This window comes from Acanthochromis polyacanthus, chromosome 11 (assembly GCF_021347895.1).
Source record: "Acanthochromis polyacanthus isolate Apoly-LR-REF ecotype Palm Island chromosome 11, KAUST_Apoly_ChrSc, whole genome shotgun sequence".
NCBI classification, from domain to species: Eukaryota; Metazoa; Chordata; class Actinopteri; family Pomacentridae; genus Acanthochromis; species Acanthochromis polyacanthus.
Window position 1 is genome coordinate 7,625,246 of NC_067123.1, and position 24,039 is coordinate 7,649,284.

General features: G+C 38.1%; 1 protein-coding gene across 1 annotated transcript in view; it reads left to right on the forward strand.

The window, feature by feature from the left end:
• The first annotated feature begins 4,051 nt into the window (after positions 1–4,051).
• macf1a (microtubule actin crosslinking factor 1a) overlaps positions 4,052–24,039 on the forward strand; it is a 356,367-nt gene continuing 336,379 nt past the window's right edge. Inside the window, exon 1 of the mRNA XM_051956148.1 lies at positions 4,052–4,701. The gene's annotated coding sequence lies outside the window, so the exon portion shown is untranslated. The remainder of the gene's footprint in view (positions 4,702–24,039) is intronic.

A 24,039-nucleotide genomic window follows, 5' to 3' on the forward strand; every position in this document is an offset into this window, starting at 1 on the left:
GAATACAAGAGAACTTTTAAATATCATATTTCTAGTATGATACAGTTATAATGCCATAAATCATTAAAAAAATAACACAGCAAAGAACGAAAGTTGAATTTAAAAAAAAAAAGGTAAAATAATCATCATATACAACATTTTCAAAGTGTCCATAGGTGTTACCAATATTATGGGAAAATGGGGACTCTTTATGCTAAAAATGTTTTATTCTTTACATCTTTTATTTCATACGTGTGTACTTCCTACACAGCCTGCAGTTCAGTTCAGAAAAAATGTTTGTTTGTTTTTTTTGCCTCGTGACTGTCGGCTGCAGCTGAGTGGATCATAAACTCTGAGCTGCACAGAAGAATGCAGAATTTTTTGTTTTTTACAGACTCATGCTAAAACTAACCCTGTGTTTCTGGTAATTTTTTAAACTGTAGAATAAAGTGAATTGGATGAAATATTTTGATTCTATATTCAGGCTGATTTTTGACTGCAGCACAGGTGAGTAGTTCAAGGACTAAAGTTGATAATCTGGTAAAAGATTTACAAAATCAAAACACCAAATAGGAGACACAGGAAAAAGCTGAAGTAGAATTAAGGAAAAGTGAGGATAAAACCATAACAACAACAGCTGCTTTTTATTCTATCTTACTGTTTTTTTAAATTTCAGGCAGCAATTTATATTTATTTTATATTTTATTTATATCTGTTCCATTCTATTCTATTCTAACATGTGCCTGTTAATTATCAGATAGAGCTTAGCAGCAGATAAATATTTAAAAAACTAAGCAAACCCTGCAGTAAAAGGAAACTCAGATCACATGAGTTTCAGTTAAAACCTTCCTGGAGGTTTTTGGCTGCGTTTCTGCCCACGTGTGGACGAGTAAATTTTCCACGAAGGCTGAGTCACACAGTCTGTCCTCCACTTTACGTCCAAATCAGCATTATTAAACCCAAAATCACCACTAATCAGGGCTCAGGATTCAGTGACTCATATTATCAAGTCAGAGAAAGTCATTTTTTCACTTTTACTCAGCAGAAAACATCAGCAGGAGCTTCAGTTTTGTGTATTTTTTAACTCCCGATTATCCTGAATTGAGCTTCTTTCAATAATTAACTGCGACAGACTCAGTGGTGAACTTTACTCTTTATTTGTCGCAGCAGCTTCCTGCAGAACATTAGCTGCTGTTTGATAATCTCAGATAATCCAGCAGCTGATGGAGGAGAGTCGGGATTATCCTCCCGACATCAATCAGTTCATCGACAGACTCCCATTTAACCCAGTGACTTATCAGCCAGACAGCCCTGAAGAGAGAAAGCGTCTGTATTAAAGAGAGTTTTCCACTGAGCGTTTTCATCATTACAACTAGAACTGTTCTGTCCTTCAGGCTTTATGATCTCCTGAGACACGAGGATCAATTATTACTACCAAGGGGATGTAAAATAAAGACTAAAAGCTGCCTCAGACGTCAATGATGCAGAAAAATGGAAGAAAAACTTGAAAAACATAAAATATTTGTTGTAGAAAATCACATTACTGCATATATCTGTCTTTAGTGTTCATAGATTTTGTCGTGCTTTATGTGTTCTTGCATAAAAGATGATGCTAAAGCTCATTTTTAAACAAACACAGGGATATTAGGAATACTTTACTTATCTTTTTTCTCTTTCTTTTTCTTTGCTCCTGTCACATTTTTCCTCATTTTGTACTTAATTTTCACTGCAATACAAAGTCCTGTACCTAATATGAATAAAAAGTTGATTTGATTTAGGACCCTATGGCCCATATTTTAAAATGTTATTTGTCATTCAGCCCTCTGATAAACGTATTTACCCTCATTTTAGCTTTATTTTGGTCTCCACCAGCCCCTCAGGGCCACATCTGTCTCTTTAGCAGCTAAATGCTCCACCGGCTTGTTGCTGACTTTATGTTTCTACTTTTTAATGAGGACATGTGGTGTCCAGTGCTCATTTTGTTTTTGTATATTTCCTGTAAACTGAAGCAATGAGAACAGTGTGAATCAACTAAAACAGTCCAGTTGTGGGCAGTGGAGCCAAAACAAAGTGTAACTGTGGTGAATCATCCTCTGGGTGTGACCACTTTTATGCCACACAGAGGCCCAGTCGTCATACTTTCTAGTTTTAAAGAAGTTAATTCAACAACAGAATTATTGCTAATTAACTTCTTTCTTGTTCCTGCAATTGCACTTTAAAACTCACAATCCTGAAGGTAAAGGAACAAAAATGTAAAATTGTCCCACAGAGCTTATAAATAAACACGAAAAGCTCTCTGTAGCTGAGCAGATTTGTTGAATGAAACTTTATCATTTTAATCCAGTAGTGGGTTTCACTACCAAAACACACTGCCTGTCCAAAAAAAAGTCACACTCTAATATTTTCTTGGACCACCTTTAGCTGTGAATATGACAGACATTTGCTGTAACATCGTTTCCACAACCTTCTGCAGTGTCACAGCATTTATTTCTGAACAGAGTTTCATTAATTTTCCACCAAGATCTGATACTGATGATGGAAGAGTCAGACAAAGTCTTCTCCAGAACATCCCAAAGATTCTCAGTGGTTCTGAGGTCTGGACTCTGTGGAGGACAATCCATCTCATGCTCCCTGATCCACTCATTCTCAATGTGAGCCCATGAATCCTGACATCGTCATCTTGGAACATGAGGAAAACCTCCGTTGATGTAAAGACCTGGTCCTTCAGTATCTTCAGGTATCAGCTGACCTCATTCTTTGGGAACATAACGTTGGTGAACCTGACCAACCCCAGATCATAACCCTAACCCCCACAGGCTGGTAGACACTAACCATAATGAGTTCATCACTTCATCTGCCTCTCTTCTTACCCTGATGCCCCCATCACTCGAACAGGGTAAATCTGGACTCATCAGACCACATGACCTTCTTCCATTGATCCAGAGTCCAATCTTTATGTTCTGTAGCAAACTGAAGCCTTTCTTTCTGATTATTCTCACTGATCAGTGGTTTTCTTAGAGCTACAGCTGTTTAGTCCCAATCCTTTGAGTTCCCTTCACACTGTTCATGTGGAAATGTTCTTACTTTCACTACTAAACAAAGCCGTGAGTTCTACTGTTGATCTCCTACAATCATCTGACGGTTTGTTCCTGGAAGATGATGGTTCTCTGCTATCCTTCAGGTTTTAATCATGCATTGGACGGTTCTTAACCTGATTTTAGTAGTTTCAGAAATCTCCTTAGTTGTTTTCTTTGCTTGATGCAGGCCAATAAATTGACCCTTCTGAGACAGATTAACATCCTTTCCATGACCACAGGATATGTCTTCCAACACGGTTGTTTAAAAATGAGAAGCTCCTCACTGCATCAGCTAGGGTTCAATAAATTGTCGTAGCTGAAACGTATTCATCACTGCAGTAATTATCCAATGGAAGGCTCTTATTTATTTGCTGAGTTAAATCCAGGTGGTGACTTTTTAAAAATAAATTGGACAGGCAGTGTATTGCCAAATGTATTGCTTTTGTAGAATTTGTTTAAGACACCATACTGACCTTGAAATGCCCTTTATATCGCATTTGTTCGGCCTGCAAGTGCACTGTTGAACAATCTGAACTGTATTAAACTTTACCAGGTAGGAAAGAAAAAAACTGCTCTTAAGTCAATTTTATGAAGTTTCCTCAACTTGAATTTAGTTGTAACTCTAAGAAATGCAGAAATTTGAGTTCAAAATTCTCACAATATTAAGTCAATGCAACTACCAAGGTTGTTATGTCAGCTTGACTCATAAAAATACCGTTTGCACACTGAAAGGATGATCTACATCAGTGAATCTTTGGGGAAATGTTTCTTAAATGATGATTTCGAGGGTTTCTGCAGCTGTAATCAATTTGAGCTTCTCCCTTTCTCCCAGTTTCCAGCTGTTTGCGCGTGCTGTGTGTGTGTGTGTGTGTGTGTGTGTGTGTGTGTGTGTGTGTGTGTGTGTGTGTGTGTGTGTGTGTGTGTGCAAGGATTATAAACGCTCAGATTAATACGATCTGCTGTGATGTAAAAGCGCAGATCGCATCCATCGCTGCGTCTTTTGGCTCCAGGACCATGTGAACGAGGAGCTGCTGCAAATATGTCACAGTGAGAGAGAGAAAAGAAACGTGAACGCCCTTTTTTCTTTTCTCCCTTTCCTCCCTTAATTTCAGAGAAAGTGCCTGCGTGCATGTGCGTGTCAGTTTGGACGCTTGCATTTGCGTGTGCGCGTCTCGGTGCGGCTTTGGCGCTGGATGACGCAGGAGTCCACCCAAAAAATCTCAATTTCCGCGACACTTAACATGCTCAATAGACATGGGTTAAGTGTCGGAGCCGTGAAAACAGCCTATTGAAGAGAAAGAGAGAGTGGAGCCGGAGAGGAGGGCTGCTGGGGGGGCTGCTGGAGGCGAGAGAGCCGGGGAGAGAGAGAGGCAGCGGGGGGAAAGGAGGAGGAACAGGACAGCCATTACCATTCAGGATCACGTTGCCTGCCTGGCCGCTCTGCTCTCCAGCCTTATCCACCGGCTCCGCTGGGTTCTGGTTGGGGAAACGCCGCTAGCAGGAGCCTCAAACGGCGGAACATCCGGAGCTTTTTCACCCACCCTTCCATCCATCCGGCCCGGGGAAGAGAGGGAGCAGCGGCGGCAGCATCCCCGGCCTCCGGTGCGCTGAGCTCGGATTGAAGGACCGCTGCTGCCCGGTGTAGGTAAGCGGCTCCGGAGCTCATCAAATCATAATTTTTAACAGCTGTCAACCCCAATGATGCTATAAAATACTCACATTTGCTTCAATCTGATTATTATTCTCACTTTAAACTCATTAAATGTCACTTTCAACCCAATTTAGGCGCATATTTAATTGGCTTTTATCGACTAATACGCACGAATCTGGTGTTTTCTCGCTTCCCAACGTGTTGATCACGGCCTCCACGTTTACTGCCAGTCATATCAAAGCATGCAACACGCTGTAATATTCACATTTTCACCCCGGATCTGGTGCTTTTCTGTGCGCCGGAGGGTTGGGCTGGAAACGGGCAGCGGACATGGAGCCTCGGTGAGGGTTTGTGGGTCGTGAGAAGGCAGCCGAGGTTGTTCTTCACCGTTAATGAGAGACTCAGAGAGCAGCACAGAGGCGGCATTTTCTGTCAACAAATGGATAAATGTAATTAGTTGGTGTTGTGCGTCCAAAGCCAGTAAAGCGGCGGAGTGTGTGTGCGCCGGACAAAGAGCCTCCTGCGTCCAGCCTGATCCTGCATGCAGCCCCCAACCAGCAGCTCCATGTCTGATGTCCATTCATGCAAACACATTCCCTCCTCAGAAAGACTCACACAGACAGAGAGGCATCCACCCAAGCTGCAGCCATAACTCTGTTTAATGAGCTTTTATTGCAGCCAATTAAATCCACACATCATCATCACCTCTATCTCCACCTGAATCCCAAAGGACTCCATCACTGCAGGCTGTCTGTCTGGAAAAAACCTCCCTGATATTATGCAAGGTGTAGGGGGAGGAAAAAATCTGAGGATTCAAGCAGGACTGCCCTCCTGCCGCTTTGTACCAGATGGTCAGATGTCCCTCCAGCCTGGAGTTGGACCTTCAGCCACCAAACCCTAAATCTGCATGATCCACAGACACATTCATTTCCATTTTATTCCCACTGATTTGTGATGATAAATTGGTTTCTTCCACCATTTTCCCCCTGCACTGGCCGTAGACACGCCCCCTTACTACTGTAGGGAAGCACCAATATGTCTGGAGATGATACAGGAGGATGGTGTTGTTGTGGGATGGAGGTGTGATTTGGACGTATTCGAGCTGCTCGCATTAGGGATTCGCAGTTTTGTCAGTCAAACCAGCCACCCGAGACTAAGAAAAGACTCGTAATTACAGCCAATCTCGCTCCTTTTTAATTTAATATCTTCCTGCAGCTCCTTATTGCTTGTTTTCTGGCTCATTGTTTCGTTGCTTAGTCAACAAGAATGCCAGAAAACAATGAAAAATGGCCGTCATAATCTACCAGAGCTCAAGGTGACTCTTCTAGATCTGTCTGTCCAACATATATAGCAGCAAGATTTCCAATTCAAATGAAAGAAAAGACTCACAAAGAGCTGTTTAATCCATATCAAGTTAGAAGCCGCAAAAAACATATCTCTCTGTTGCATATTTTGTACGACTTGGAGGCCAAAATAACAAAAATATACAATATGAGATGATTTAAAGCAGAGAAAAGCTGCAAAATCTGTACATTTTAGAGACTGGAGCCAACAAATTTGTGGTATTTTTGCTCAATAAATGACTTAAACTCTTAAAATTCACCTCCTTTTACCAGCTTAAAATGCAAATAATGTGCAGCACGTAATGATTCAACAAGTCTAACAGGTATTCACAGTATTGTTGTTGCTGCAGTGTTGGTAACTTAAAATGGTTTGAACTGAAAAGATTTGTACTTTCACATTATTTATATAGTTGTCAAATTTCATACAGAATAATTCAGTTTATCAGCCAACTCAGTTTGGACAGTGTGGGCATGTTAAAGGCTTAAATTGATTATATCAATTCTTGTCAATTCACATTCTCGGTAATTCATTCATGGCTTATCTGACCACTCGGACAGATGAGACCAAACTGGAGCTTTTTGGTAAGGCACATCAACTCTATGTTCGTAGACTCAAAAACCAAGCATACGAAGAAAAGAACACTGTCCCTACGGTGAAACATGGAGGAGGCTCAGTAATGTTTTGGGGCTGCTTTGCTGCATCTGGCACAGGGTGTCTTGAAAGTGTGCAAGGTACGATGAAATCTGAAGACTATCAAGGCATTCTGGAGAGAAATGTGCTGCCTAGTGTCAGAAAGCTTGGTCTCAGTTGCAGGTCATGGGTCTTCCAACAGGACAACGATCCAAAACACACAGCCAAAAACACCCAAGAATGGCTGAGAGAAAAGCGTTGGACTATTCTAAAGTGGCCTTCTATGAGCCCAGATCTGAATCCCATTGAACATATGTGGAAGGAGCTGAAACATGCCATTTGGAGAAGACACCCATCAAACCTGAGACAACTGGAGCTGTTTGCTCATGAGGAGTGGGCCAAAATACCTGTTGACAGCTGCAGAACGCTCATTGACAAATACAGAAATCGTTTAATTGCAGTGATTGCCTCAAAAGGTTGTGCAACAAAATATTAAGTTATGGGTACCATCATTTTTGTCCAGCCCTATTTCATTAGTTTGTTTTTTAAATAATTATGTTAATCAACAATTCAAAAGTGATGGCTGATTTTGATTATTTAATTTTCAATAAATTTTTATTTATTGTTACTTTTGTGAGTTTCAAGTGATTTCAGTGAGAATTGTGGGTTTTTCCTTCTTTAACTGAGGGGTACCAACAATTTTGTCCACGTGTGTATGTAAGTTTTGTGTAAAATATTGAGAAAACATGCCCTTTAATTATGAACCAATGGACACAATAATTTTAGAATTTATTTTGGACTTATGCTTATGTTCAGCTGATAAATGTCCAATTTTCATGCAAATTTTTGCTTTATTTTGCTCTCCACCACCTACTGAATGAAATATCTGACTTTTTAGCTGCTAAATGCTTCTATATGTTCAGTAGCTTGTTGCTAACTTGATATTTTATATAAATAATATATTTTTGCTTTTAGTGAGGACATATGAGCAGTGATAACAGTGAGAGTGAACCAAACCACACATTATGATCAGTTCAACCAAGAAATGTTTGAATGTTTAGAAGTCTGTTGAGGTGAAAATACAAAGATTTCACGGAATATATATATCTGGTATGTTGATATTTGTCTGCATCTTGTGACCTCAGATTTGTAGCATGCAGTGGGTATTTTGGATTGTGTCGTCCATTCCTTGTTCCAGCATCATTTTCATGATATGAAAATCATCCCTTCTGGCAGCTCCAGCCTTCTGTCTGTCTGTCTGGCCAGCAGGGTTGTTGTTTTGTCTGTTGTAGCTCTTTTGTTATCATGAGTGTGAGACGATGCAACAAACCAAAAGAGAGATTTCGTATCTCCACGGTGTCGTTTTTATGATGTTATTAGTGAGCTGTAAATATTGATCAAGGTGTGTGAGGCATTGTCGGTCTAATACCAGCTCTTATCCTTCGCTAACCCGTGCACACACTTTCATTTTATTGCCCTTCTTTCATTTTAATTAATTCTCCATGTCTGTCCAGTCATGCTGAGTCGTAGTAAGCTGCAGTGTTGTTGGCAGGTTGGTCCACTTTGTGTGTGTTGATGTATGCAGGCTTTTCTCTGAGTGTATTAATGTATGTGCGTGGGGGAGCTCAGTCTAGCCATTCATTTATCCAGTCAGTCAGTCGGTCGGTGTGTTACTCATCATAGCTGGGGGCTGTTATTTAAGGGGAAGCATTGCTCATTCATCCTCACATCTAACTTACTATTCACGCTTTTAATAAGTCATGAAACAACTGAGCTTTATGCCATTTAGGAGGTGAAAGGATTTGAATCAATCAGAAAAGATTAGGAGAAAATCAGATGTCTACGTGGAAAACTGATGTTTATTAATCAGTTTAGTGGGCTCGTTTGACATGTTAGGAAATATGCTTTTTTGTTTTCTTGTAAAATGGAAATAGTCATACATTATTAATGTTTTTTGCTGACTTGATTATGTGGAAAACATCTTATTCAAGTCACGCCAACTGAATTAATTTACTTTATGATTGTATTTGTACATTTGGATTTTGTTTAGAGGTATTGGATCATGCATCACAGAGTTTGAGATATTCTTGCTATGAAATTCACAATATCTTTGACTTGGAGTTGCAATTTGAAGACATTTCATCTGACTTAGCTTTTAGTAATTACAGGTATCAGGAGGGGATTAACAAAGCTGTAGCATTCACCCTGAAGATTGAGAGCTTCTCTATCTAAACTCTGTCCATCCGTAAGAAAAAAAAAGCCTTTCACCACATTTTCACCTCATTATTTATCATAGAGTATGTTTCATATCAAATTTGTACACAAACAGAAACAAAAAAAGCATATAATTGTGGGTTTCTAGGGAGTTAGCGATTTCTTCCTGCTGTTTTAGCTCAGCTAATAACCTTCTGTAGCTCCATTTCCACTGAAGCTACAGACAAGTCTGATCTTTTAATCTGACATTAAAGAAAAACAAAACATCAAATCAGACTATGGTTTTTAAAAATTGTAATGTTAGCTGCTTCCACTCTTCACACTAAGCTAATCACCTGCTGACTGTAGCTTATTTAGCATCTGGAGATTTTCTCATCTAATGAAATAATATAAATCAAATAAATGTTTATCTTTAATGAAGTGAATGTAAATCAAATTTAAAGGCAATTTAATCAACTAAAACCATGTGAAGATCAGCAAAGTCAAACAAAGCAGAGGCAGCAATTATGGTTTCTTTGCTAAGCTAGGCTAGTTAGCTTTTAGTAGCTTCTGGTGTTACTTGTTTTTCCTCATTATAAATAATTTAAGCTCCTGCATTGTTTGTGTGAGGCACCAAACTCATTTAGTAAGTTAAGAGTGCTAACATTGACTTTTGAAAAACAAAAATAACAATAGAAACAGGCAGAAGTGAGTACATTCGCTTTAGCTGACGACATTTCCTCAATTAGCTGTGACTAGCCGGAGTGCAATCCCTGACTTTTACATTTAAAAAAAAAAAAAAAAATCTTGTTTGTGCATTTTTATTATTAAAATATTATAATTATGAAATTCATTTCCTTAATTTTTAGTTTGATATGACAAACTCAGCTAGTGGGTGTCTATATAGCTTTTTTTAAATCCAAGAGACAGGAAAAAGTGAGTACATTAGCTTTAGCTAAGGCTAATCTCCACTTAGCTGTAACTAGCCTGACTGCAGTCCTCGGCTTTTACACTCTTTTATGTTTCTTATTCCTTGATTATTTGTGCTTTTCTTCTTCAATATAATTAGATTCAGCTGCTGTAATGTCAGTTTAATATGACAAACTTGGCTAGGAAGATGTTCGAGTATCTAAGTAAATTTTTTTAAATTCAAGAAACAAACAGTAACCTGATAAATACATTAGCTTTAGCTCGGATCTCACCAGAGATAGTTGTTGTTTTACCTTTTGGTCTTTATTGTGGTTAGAGTCAACTGCTCTATTATTAATGTAATATAACAAATCCAACTATGTTAGAGCATCAAAATAGACGTTTCAGTAAAAAATGTAGGAAGAAAAATGGGTGCAATAGCTTTAGCTAATGCTGTCTACATAACTAGCTGTAACTAGCCGGTTTGCAGTCCTTTACAGGCTGTTGTGTTTTTTATTCTTTGTTCATTTTGACATTTTTCTTCATTATGATTAAAGTCAGATGCTACATTAGTAATGTGAAAGAAGAAAGTACATTTCTGAGGTGTTTGGTGAACAAAATAATTTTTTCTCATATAAGAAACAGGAAAGAGTGGGTACATTGGCTTTAGCTAACATTATGTCTCTAGCTAATCCTCAGTGTTTCAATAGAAGGCAGCTGGGCTTTTTGTGGTTCTTGGGTTTGTATTACTTGGCATTCAAGATTGTTCCTCAATTCTAATGGACTGCTGGGGAGTACAGATATTTATTCTCACAGTTCTGAGGACGGTAATGCCCACATTCTGGACAGAGAAGAGAGATTTGAGGTTTAAGAGAGGAGTGAGGTTAGCCTTCTATGTTAAACAGGAACAATTATGTAAAAAAGACGAGCTGGTCTCTGACACCGTTTACCAGCTAATAATGCAGTCTTGAGATCCCTTCCTGGGTAGTTTAACAACTGTTGGCTTGTTTTTGGGCCATGGACCATTTGATTTGGGGGTGAGAATAAATCCAATAAATGTCTGGGGCTGAAGCACTGACCTGGATGACTGAGAATTTAAACTTTCATGTCTCTAGTAGCCAGACTGCAGTCTCTGCTGTTTGGGTTTTACATGCTGTTTGATGTTTTCGTCCTTACTGATCACAAAATGTCTATGACATTTTAATGTTTATGTGGTGATGTGGAATGTCCAGAAGTCAGATTCAAGGCTTATAGCTAAAGTGTTTTGACTTTGTCGTGCAGAATCCATGAAGTTAGTTGTTTTTGCTGCCTTTTTCCTCACTGTGTTGTGGCGTATTCAGGGTCATGGATGTGCATTCTGTGTAAATCAGACGAGTTTCTGCTCAGATTGCTCCATTTTTCGGTGTTTCTTGGCATATCTGAGTATTATGTCTGTCACTTGAGCATGAATGTCAGAGAAACTCCCATCAGCAGCTGTTCCATCAGCTGGAATTCTGCTCTGGAACGTCAGGAAGATTCGTCTGGCAGTTATGACCATTCGTCTGGTTTTCTCTGCCTGATTCTCGTCCTTGTCGTCTCTTTTCTCCCTCTGCTGCTGAATCTCTGTCATGCCTCTTTCTGATTTACTTTTGTTTCCTGCTGCACACACTCAAACACACTGCTCAGGCTAAGCTGTGGGAACAGAGAACGTCCATGTAAATCTGGCTCTGAGTTAAATGTTAGGCCGGTTGAACATCCAGTATCTCTGTGAGGTCTGACTGAAGCGCTGCACTCTGCTACAGGCTGAGGCCGGAGTCAAGACTCTGCATGGACGTACACTACCGTTCAAAAGTTTAGGGTCACCCAGACAATTTTATGTTTTCCATGAAAACTCACACTTTTATCCATGTGCTAACATAACTGCACAAGGGATTTCTAACCATCAATGAGCCTTTCAACACCATTAGCTAACACAATGTAGCATTAGAACACAGGAGTGATGGTTTCTGGAAATGTTCCTCTGTACCCCTATGGAGATTAAAAATCAGCCGTTTCCAGTTAGAATAGTCATTTACCACATTAACAATGTCTAGATTGGATTTATGATTCATTTACTGAAATCTTCATTCCAAAAAATGCTTTTCATTTTAAAAATACAGACATTTCTAAGTGACCCTAAACTGTTGAATGGTAGTGTACATCTTAGATGGCTCAGATATTATTTTGAATATTGACGAGTTGACAGGATTTGTAATAGGCAAGAATGTTTTCATTCATTTTCTACTATTGTAAAAGGAGTAGTTTTGAATTTTGGTAATTTTGTCAAACAAAATAACGAACATAAAGATTTCACTTTAGGTTCTGTTTTTACAATTTTGTGGCACAATTTAGATTAAACAATTGGAAGATGTGAAAAATACTGTAAAACAGATGCGCAAACTAATGTGAAAATGCTACATGTTGTGTAATTGAACGTTTTTTAGTTTGAATGAGTGACAAATGCAAAGCTTAAAATATGCAGAAATGACAAGCAAAAACATCCCTAAACTAATGTTCTGTTTATATGTTATGCTATGATATCATGTCAAACTAAAAAGGTGTTTAAATCCAAAAGTTTTATAGTAGTTTGTACATTTTATAACATACAAATAGAATGAAACAAGCAGCTTAAAATAGAAAAAACTGAAGAAAGCTGGCTTAAATTTTCTTAATTGGCCTTGATAATAAGTGCTCTTTAAACAAAAATACTAAAACTGATATAGTCCAACTTATCATATCATATCATTATTAGGTCTTGATTTTTTGACATAGTAAGCTAAATATATTCAGTTTTGGAAATCTTTTTTGGTAAAAAAAAAAAAAAAGCTATTTCCAGATGACACCTTTGGAGTCTGTGAACTTAAACTGAATATTTAAAATTATATTTCATGTATAATAAATCCAAAACTGGTGATTTAGCTAATCAACACTTAAGTCTGAAATTAGGGCTTGACGAAACCTCTGCCAAACTTTATCTTGGAGAACGAAGACCAAAATGCCATCTGTTTATTTTTCAGTTGGTGCTATTCATTGTAATCCAATACAACGACTTTGACATAATACTTTCATGAATCTTCTACATTTTAAGTTTTTATTGTCGTTCTCAGAAAGGTGGTAAATCAACTCTATTATCATGGCCATCCAAGCCAGCTTTAATCTGCAATTTGTGAGAAAAAAAATAACCATTTTCCTTCTTATCATATGCAAATATTGGCTGTTTGTCATAATAAACTGAGTATATTTGGTTTGGGAAGGTTGTTTGTGCAAAAATCAGAAATTTGAAACTGCCATCCTTGGAGTTGGGGAATTTTCAGATTATCTTTCATGCATAATTAATCAGAAAGTAGTGATTAAGTTGATGACCTCTTTGTCGGACTTTTATCGGCGAGATGTCACTATAAAGAGTGTACATGTTTGTGTTAACGTAGAAAGTGTGGGCGAGGGTGATCTCAGTCGCTCTGCTTCTGCTGGTAGTTTCTGTTTCTTCAAAGGTCTCGTTTTGCCTTCGCAGAGCCGTAATGACACGGTGCGGCTTTGAAGCCTCCATTCTGGCTCTATTTATAAAACCGCTAGTTGCAGTGGCACTGAGTCACTGTCAGCAAGCGGCAGGGAAACGGCCTCACACACACACAGCCATACATCAGAGAGCCGCACGGCATTCTGGGAAGCCATAACCTCTTTCTAGGAGCGTTGCCAGGGAGACGGCGGGATTCAGGAAGTGGGGCTTTGCCAGCGGTCGAGCCGGGGGCCAGCAGCAGGAGCAGGAGGAGGGTTTCTGGCAGCAGCAGCTCAGATGGAAATCACAGCCGTCTTAATGCTGGAAGTTTCTGTGACCAACACTCAGGTTACTGTCAGTTTAATCTGCTGCAGCTCTGAGGGGAGTAGAAGCTGTGAGGAAGAGTTTAGTAGCCAGCAGGAGTGAGTCAGAGTGTTAAACTCTGCTCCACTCTCAGGATCAGGACGACCGTTTGCTGAGAGGAGTTTCTCAGGAGTCGCAGTGACCGTCATAGCTGTAGGATGATGAATCGTAAAACGAACTGGACCAGCGTTCCGTGGATGCTTAAGCTGTGATTCGAATGTTTATACTGAAGAAACAAACCTAAAATGTCATCTGTAAATGTTTAAAGATTATTAATCATCCAAGACACAAAAATACACACATACAAAAAACAAAACGACAGTGAAACATAGTGACAAATGGTGAAAATCAAAAAATATGGCAGCCAAGGTAGTAAGAAAAACATACACTAGCGTTCAGAAGTTTGGGGCCACCCAGACAATTTCATGTTTTCCATGAAAACTCATGCTCTTATTCATGTGCTAACATAATTGCACAACGAATTTCTAATCATCAATGAGCTTTTAGTTAGTTAGTTTCAAGTTTATTTGTAAAAGGACAGCATGCAGTTACATTAAAAAGATGGTTGCACCAGATTTAGCTTCAAGCTAATTTCCATCTGTAGTCCTTGGTCAATAACATTTTCAACACCATTAGCTAACACAACAGAGCATCTGGATTATTTTTTATTTTTATCTTCTCTAATTTAAATCCCACTGAAGCTGTTGGTTTTTAATGAAGTTTTAATAAATGATGGAATGCCATGATATGAACTGCTTCCAAGAATGTTTAGAAAAACATTAAATTGGACACAAAATATGTCATATTCTGAACAATTTTTAACTGTGTTCATGTTAAATCATTTAGAAACATCATTTCTTATAAAGTATCTCGGTGCAGCTCATCGTTGAAACAAATGTGACTCTCCTGTGTCTGGTTCAGTGTTGAAGAAGCTCCACGTTGATCCACCATCAGTGAAGAAAACACTCTGATCATCTGACTTAACAGTAAACCAGTCGAGTTGTCGTGAAATAGTGATAAATATGAACAACACAAATATGGAGTCGCTTTGAAACGTGTCCAGACCGTTCAAACATTTAATTTTTTTTTTTTGCTGAATGAATACAAGTTTCCTCCATCAGTCTGTCATCAACAACCCAACATGACAAAGAGTAAAACTTCTTTACACAGATTTTTGTAAATTTATTAAACATCAAAACTGAAATACCTCAAAATCACGTTTCATAAAACATCACAAAAGTAAATCTTAATTGTTATGATATTTATTCAAGAAGTATTAAATTCACATTAATACAGCAAGATGTGAAAAACAATGTTACTAAAAGGTACTTTTAGTACACATTTTTTAAAAAATGTTTACAATAAATTATATCTTACTGTTGACAATATTTCAATGTCATGCTTAAAACATGAGATCATATTAAACAGTCCAAAAGTTTTTAAAGTGAATCTTTGCTACAATAAACACAGTTTTTATATTTTTACAATGTTTATTTAATAAGATTATATGTTGTGCTAATAATTATAAATAACATCAAAATGTTTAAAGGCCATTTACATTTTATTTGTAAAACACATGAACAGTTTTAAATATATTTTAACAATAAACAAAGGAAATATTACATTTTACAATGTTTATCTTACAGGTTCTTGTGTTAGAATAAACAATAACAGTTTTAAAGTTTTTATATTAAACTAAGTAAGTTATTGATGTCAGTTTTTTCTTTTACATTTTAATTAACCCTCCTGTTGTCCTCATTTACAGGCACCAAAAAATATTGTTTCCTTCTCTGAAAAAAAATCCAAAAATTCAGCAAAAAATTCCCCAAATTTCTGAAAATTTGCAAAATCTTCAGGAAGAAAATTCCAATATTTCCTTAAAATTTTCCTTTTAAAGTTTTATTTTAAAAGAATTTAAAAATTCTTATAAATATTTTTTTAAAAATGAGTAAAAATATTTAAAAAAAATCATAAAAATATCTGAAGTGATGACATATATATCAGCAAAACTTCTAACATTTTCTTTAAGAAAATTCACATAAAAATCAACCAAAATCCAGCAAATTTTGCTGGATTTTGGTTGATTTTTTTGTGAGTATTCTTAAGAAACATTTTCTTTTTTCCACCAAAAAATGTTCAAAGATTTCCTAAAAATGTTGAAAATGTGGACATCAGAAGTGTCACTGTGAAAATATATATATTTTTCCACATTTTCAAACTTTAAAACGGGTCAACTTTGACCTGCAGGACAACAGGAGGGTTAAACTAGCCAATCTAACTTTTGACAATGTTTATCTCCAAAGTTCTCATCTTACGTTGGATCATAACAAAGATATTCAAAAGGTTTTTACATTAAACATTAACAAAGCAGTAAACATCTTCTCTGTCTGGCTGTCAGAGCTCAGAGACAAACAGGTGGCAGCTTCCTCTGTCTTCATTTGATGCTTTGTGAGGAGCTTCCTAAACCCACCGGCACAGAACCAGCACATGATGGAAACTAGTTCTGTGCAGGCAGAGTCAGGACGCCCCTCAGCGGCTGGAGACGTTGCTGTTGGAGGCAGGGGCGTCTGAATTGGAGCGCTGACCTGGCAAACAGAAAAACAGGACCCAAAAATCAAACTTTGACTCGTTCCTGGCTGCTGAACTGTTGAATTATAATTATCAGTGCTTCTTAACAGACATGGAGCCATAAATAAATGTACAGTAGGTGTGGAACGGTTCTAAGCTCTATCAGTTCACGTCAACATACAGAAAGTTTACTTTAGCTCATCACCACTTCATGTCCCTGTTGGTGCTTTTGTCGTCTTTGTGAGGACTCACTTAGTCAGCTGACTGAAAACGCTCCTCCAACCCTCCAGTGGGTTCCTGGTCGTCCATCCTTCTGGTCTGGTCCGTCCGGTCCTCTCTGCCCACCATCCAGGAGTTCTCTGAACGGAACTCCTGGATGGTGGATGAAGAAACAAAACATAAAGTTCTACAGTCAGTAAAATGCTTCAATTATAAATTATCATGTAGAGATATTAAATCCTGAGAAACTGATGAAGTAATAACTTACCTTTTTCGGATGAAGAAAGAAACAGAGTTAGTATCATGGATAATAGTTAAATATTGAAAAATGTGCAGTTGGAATTTTGCTTACCTCTGATAGAGAGAAGAAGAAACACACCTGTATTTGTCAGGTGCTCATACCTACCACCTCCCACATTGTCTGATGACGCTAAGACATGTGAAGGAGGATTTTTACTATTTGCAGGGATCTTGATGTTTTTTGATCCGTGCAGTAACAAGTGGGAGCTGCCTGTCAGCTGGAACTTCTCCGATCAGAGCTTCCACCAGTTTCAGGACTAATCGGAGTCGCTATCATCTGGACTCCGAAAAGGCCTGAACCAGCTTCCACCCGTCACAGAGAAGCCCGGGCTTGATGTGGAGGGACCCGACGCACTGTGGTCTGTGGACGAAGTGGATGGTCCAGGCTGCGCGTCGTCCTCTTCGCTGACCCGCTGCCTCTTCGTACCTACCTGGGCCTCCACATCGCACTCCTCCCGGATCCTCTTGAGGAAGGAGCTGATGTGGACGGCAAGGTCCTCTGGGGGAGCAGCGGGAGCAGCGATGACCGGAGCACCAGCAGGAGGGGGGAGACGCTGGACAAGGGGGGAGCGGGGTCGGCCGTCCTCTTCTTCGCCGTCCTCCAGGTCTTCTTCGTCCTCGTCCAGGCTGTCGTAGCCGGAGTCTTCGCTGGTGCTCCAGTCGGACCAGGCGTCGGAGTCTTCTGTCTCAGGGTCTTCCTCTTCAGAGTCTTCTTCCTCTCGGTCTTCTCCCTCTGGGTCTTCTTCTTCCTCGTATGGAGCCAGAACATCGTAGAAGATGGGAGGGTCGTCGTCATCAAAGATCCAGATGGTCTCCGGGAATCCGACGGCAGGGGGATGCTCCACGGCGTAGTCCACAGACCCTGAGAGGAAACAAGGTCATCACATGTTAGTACTTCTAACATCATTAGATATCAGGACTAAATCATCTACAGTCACAACTAAAGTTAATAACAGTTCACTATAACCATCCAACAACGGTGTCAACGCCACAAACACTAAATCAGTAATTCTGCAGTCTGTTCTTTCATGTGAGACTTTATGAAAACAATTATTTACTCTACTTTGGTCACTTGGAAAAACTTCAGTCTTGACAATTCAGATGACGAGTTTGTTCACATTCATAGTGATTTAGTAATTAGAAATGTGTAAATGATGGGCTGTAATGCAACACAACACAATGCAACACAACTGAACACAACGCAATACAACACAAAGCAGGACAGCACAACACACTCCAACACAACATAGTACAATATGACACTACAAAGTTCAACACAATTCCAAATAACACAGCACAGATAACAAAGTACAATGCAACAGGGCACAACAGAACTCAAAACAACACAACACAACACTACACAGCACAGTGCAGCACAACACAACACAATGCAGTCCAACACAAAACAGCGTAGTACAACGCAATGCAACACAACACAGGACACCATCACACTACACAGGATTACACAACAAAACACAACAGAGACCCACACAACCCACCATCATACAGTTTACCACAAAACAACGTAATACAACACAACATGGCACAACACAGCAAAATACAATGCAGAGCAACACAACAAAACACGGGATAACACAAATATACACAATATAATTTAATACTACACAGCACAATATAACACAATGTAGTGGGGGGCCAGTTGCCCCACTACGTGAGATCTATGTTTAACCTGATCACTCTATGTATTAACACTTGTAATTTAATTCTAAGTTCTAGGTCTGAAAATATCTAAGTCTCACCATAGAATCATCAAAGGAATCCAGGAGCCAAGTCTTCAGATGCCAAGAAGTAAAGTGTTTATTCTGTTTAATACAGGTCAAAACACTGAGAGAGGTTCCGGAAGCCCTCTGAACTTACTGTCAGATAATACAATCTTTTATACCCTCTGAGCTGGGGTCAGTTCATGCCCTTAACCCATCCCTCTTTTTGCCACTGCCAGCTGCCAGTATTGCACAATTTAAGGAAAGAGCGAATCTTTACTCCCTAATAATTTTAATTGGAAACTCGTGGGCGGCCGGCACTTTTCCCCATGGGAGGCAGCCTCCCCCAAATTTTCTCACACGAACACCTGCACCCTTATCTCCAAACAATAATTTTGTTGATACTGGCAGTTACCCCAGAGGAAACAACCTACAGGCTATCTGTAAACCATTTCAGTCAGAAGGCAAAGGGCCTGCTGTCAGATACACACACAGACATAGATTTATTACAGCAGTGGATTAATTTTTCCACAACAACAACACAACAAAAGACGGCACTTTACCTCTCTGATCATTAATGTTACAACCAAAACACGGCAACAGGCAACAATGAAGTCACATTTTATGACTAATTATTATGACTGTTGCTGGTTCAGGTCATCATCACACATTTATGAAATCCTAAATAAACTGAATGTTTTCCACTAAGTGAACTTTTCTCCTCAAACACAGCAGCGTCCTTTCTCCTGGACTGTTTTAAGTGTCCTCACTCAGATAAGCAGCATGTTAACTGCACCTGTATTAGTCTGTGTGCATCAGATAATCAGTCACATCAGCAGTAGAAAGCAAAGTAAATCACTGTGTTCTTTCTTAACCGACAGAATAAACCGAGCAGCAACAGAGATCCTTTACAAATAAAACAACATGAGCAAAAAAATATGAAACTAGCAGATTAGCACAATTTATTCACCAAATCTATGAGTTTAAATCATAGTGACTGAATGGAGACGGTGGTACACCTGCAGCCTCATTCAAGTGGTAAAAGAATCATTTTGTCATTCTTATGAGATTCAACAAATACAAACTGTGTGATGAATAAAATAATAGTTCACGTTAAAGGTCCATAAACAGTCAGACACAAAGTTTAGGCTGAGCAGAGTGAAAATGTGATTTTTAAAGTGACTCAGAGCAACACAGAGGAGAGGCCTGCTGCATTCTGAAGACTCCATCGTCTCCATGGATACAGCAAAAACACATTTCTGGCATTTTATCATTTCTGCCCCAGTTGGCATCATTTGTTTTAGTTTTCAAAAGAATTCATGTAAAATTTGATCAATTTGATGCCCTTAAATCAAAATGACAGAGTTTCCAAATCACTACGCCAATGATTAATAAATTAGATTAACCCTCTCCTGAGAGAAGTTTTACATTTTATGCTTCAAATAATCATTTTAAAAATCGTCCAATAACTGTTAATCACTAAATCTGTGTTTTTATCAACAGTTACAATTTAGAAAGTCACACTGGTTTCTACACTGACACAGCTGTAAGGATTTCAGACAGATAAATAACATAATTCCATCAATAAAAAGCTACATTATTAATAATCTATTCATAATCTTACCAGTAGCGTCGCGGTGCACCTCCACGGCAACTCCCACGTATCCCTCGACGTCCATCAGTGTGAGGTCCATCTCCAGGTCTTCAGGGATCCAAAGGTGATTCAAGGATCCACCAAGAGTCGTTTTTATTGACGTCTTCTTAACTCGACTTCTTTGGCCGAAGGTTTCCTCTTCAGGTCTTCGGTTTCCAAAAGTGTCCTCTTCAGGTCTTCTCTTTCAGAGTCTGAGAGTGTCCTCTTCAGGTCTCCAAAAGTGTCTTCTTCTTCAAGTCTTCGCTTTCCAAAAGTGTTGCTTTCCAACTATTCTCTTTCCGCAGCTGATGTTTGAACAGGTCAATCCAAGTCCAAGAGCAGGTGAAAAAGGGAAATTTCAGAAGGTTTCAGCCTTTATATAGGCTCCCTGGGTGCATCAAAAAATGCCAGAATTGTTTTTGTTCGGTGCACCATGGAGACGATGGAATCATCCAATACAGAAGTTCTCTGTCACATAAATTCTGGTCACCTGCCTGAATGAAGACTAGAAGTCACTCTTGTCATCAACCTTCTTCCAGCTGACTTCACATTTGTTCACATGTTCTCTGTTGCAATTTGACAAAGCAGCTGCTTGAAGACTGATTTTGTTTTGACCCCTGGATCTGACATCCCAGAACCAAAGACCACAGAGCTCCACAGGGACTCATTGTTTGTAAAATCAGTAAAAGTGATACATCTATCAGAGAAATGTCTGACATATCAGAGGGACTGGTGTAAAGTATCTGAGTAAATGTACTCGATTACTGTGCGTAAATGCAGTTTGAAGTGGCTTAGACTTGAATATTTTAACTGTGTGCTACTTTCTACTTCGGCGGCACTACATCTGAAATATAAATAATCTATTTTCCACTACGTTAATCTGAAAGTTTCAGTTACTTCATAGCATACAAGCTCCTATCAGGATATAATGAATCATTCAGCCGATAATCACTTTTCACTCCCCTTGGACATTTTTCCTTTTTATCGCTTTAATGTGACTTTGTTTGTTTTGTTTTCTACATTATATAATACAACATGTGGTTGGTATTTGCCATGTGAGCACTCGCCCTCCTACAGTGGGGTAGTTTTAAGGAGCTGCTGCTGCTTGTAGAGTCATCAGGTCCATCTGTGATGAGTTCCCCAAAGAAGAACAACTTAGCTGACACACAGTGGAGATTCACAAGAGTGTCGACTCAGACAGAGGTGTTTGGTACAAAAGCCCTTAGGAGGTATTCCACTAAAAATCAGCTGTTTTCAGCTGGAATAGTCATTTATCACATTAACAATGTCTGGACTGTATTTATGATTAATTTAATGTTATCTTCATTGAAAAAAAAACTTCTTTCAAAAATAAGGACTTTTGTAAGTGACCGCAAAGTTTTGAACGGTGATGTACAAGAATGGAGGAATACTGTTACATTCAAAACCTAGAAATATGCTGAAAGTAGCGACAGATGTCTGCAAAATAATGATATATTTATCTAATTTAAAAACAGTTACACTGTGTCATTTCAAGATGACACAAAGAATGAATCACATTTTGTAAAGATACAGACTTTTTGCATTCTGTGCACTTTTGACCTGATATTTTCTTACAGTAAATTCAATAAATTATTGAATTTTTGAATGTGATTTTACTAAATATTTACTGAAATTTGCCAAAGCAGAGAAATTTTTGTAAAATAGCAGTTTACATTTTTTTTAAAACTACTTTTTATTCCTTAATATACATAATTTTTCTTTCAAATAGAGTTGTAACTATAAATTAATGATATTTAAAACATTTTATTATAGTAAAAAATAGTGTCATTTTATCATCAAACATTGTAAAAGAAAAAAATCGCCGTCTTTAAAAATATAAACATTGTGATGTGGAGGTTAAGTACCATGCTGGCCTCTTACTTTTTTGTTTTTAAATTATTATTATTATTATTATTACAGTTTACAAGTAATTCGACTTTTCTGTGATTGTACCAGATTTATTGTCTAATTTCACAAAACAGGGAAAATCTGTATAAAATAGAGTTTAAGAATGATTTAAGAATTGAAGTAATTAAACAAAATGTTTTTATGGGCAAATGTTGTCAAAGAGCAAATTACTATCTGTAAAAATATTGATTTTTTTAAAATATTTTTTTCTCTCCAATTTTTATATAGATTATTATTCCCATTTTTTTTTACAGTGCACCTAATGTTCTACAATGAAAACCAGACTCTCAGACCACTTTATTAGGAACACCTGCACATTCTAGTGTCATCCAGTACAACAGCTCTGACACAAATTCTACTTTGTGAAGCTTCTACGTTTTCTGTTTCTGTTGACATTGTCAGAAAGATGGTAGTTATACTTTATGTTTATTATTGAGGTCATAGTGGGTGGTCTTAGTACTGTGCTGAGAAACGTTCCTATAAGACACACACTGCTGTTCTATTGTTGTAAATATTTGTGTTTTTTGTCACCTTCATCTCAACTTTTCACCTTTTTTATGGAGTCATTTTGAGACGTCACAGCAGGAAGAACTCGGGTGTAAATAAGAAGATTAATGAAGGCTCACTTCCATTCAGCTGCTCCAGTTTTCCCTCTTTGTTCATGTTTTTAGGAGCCTTTGTACTTTGTCTGCTGTGACAAGTTAAGTGTTGTGGTAAGAAGAACTCGCTGACCTTCAGTTACATGTGAATCTGGTGTCTGAGCCTCCTGAATGTTGCACTTTTTCTCTCCTGAGAGGGAAAGTTTGGTTTCTTTGAAGTGGGGTTACATGAGGTACCGGAGTCAGAATATTTCTTACAGTAGTTGGTGGTCAGCGGTTTGAAGGAGGATCTGCACGGAAACTAAGCAGTGAAGTGCAGTGGACTAGCTCAGCAATAAATGTGTTTTAGCCACATTAAAAGGCCAGCTAAAAATGTCTGCTTTGCTTTAAGAGTACACTATATTCAGATTATTTTCATCATTTCACTTTCACTCTGTGACCGTGGATGGAAGTTTTCAAATCACTGTAAACTCTTCTGAAAGCCACCAGACTCCACTGAGGAAAACGGTAATTTTACCTGGTTTACTGTGACCTCATTTGCTTAGGCTGTTTGTGCTGTTGCTTTGGTGCTTTAAAGAGCTCATATTATGCACATTTCAAGGTGTGTAATTTTATTTTGGCTGTCTGCTAGAGTAGGTTTACATGCTTAAGATAAAAAACACAGTTTTTTCTCATACTGTACACTGCTGCAGCACCTCCACTCACTTTCTGTCTGAAATGCTCAGTTTTAGCTGCTGTCTCTAAGGAGCCCACTCTGCTCTGATTGGTTAGTTGGTTTGGTTAAAGTGATCTAACATTGGTTAGTAACCCCAGATCTATGAGTACAAGGATGTAGTTCTAGTAGAAGCAGCTCTATCGAGGAAATAATGTAGGATTACGAGGAAGCTGCTCATACTTTGTTTGAAGCTCAAACTAGCTGCTCAACGGTAGTTATGCAAATGTGTTACATGATGATGAATGTTGGTGAAATTAATCTTGGGTTTGTATTTTAAAACAGCCGTGTTTCTAGCAAAGTGAAAAATAAAAGACAAAAAAACAAAAAAATATAAAATATAAACAATACAGTAAATATCTATAAATCACTGACATTGTTGCTGATTTAATTATAGTAAAAAGTGTAATTTTTCATTTCAAAATATTTTTTGATGTGAATGTTATTTTAACCTTTTTAAAATTGTTATTGTGTAAACTAGTATTTTTTTCCTTTTTTTATATAGTTTTTATTTATAATAACACAAAACAGGGCGATACCAGTCAATAAAACATTACAGTTGAAAACATAAATTTTTTTAAAGTATATGTCTTAAATTCTTGAAATTATTTACAGTTTTTAATCCTTAAATGCATAATTATTCTTTCAAATAATGGCAATTATGTGTAAAATTATAACATTTTTGCAAATTTAAATAC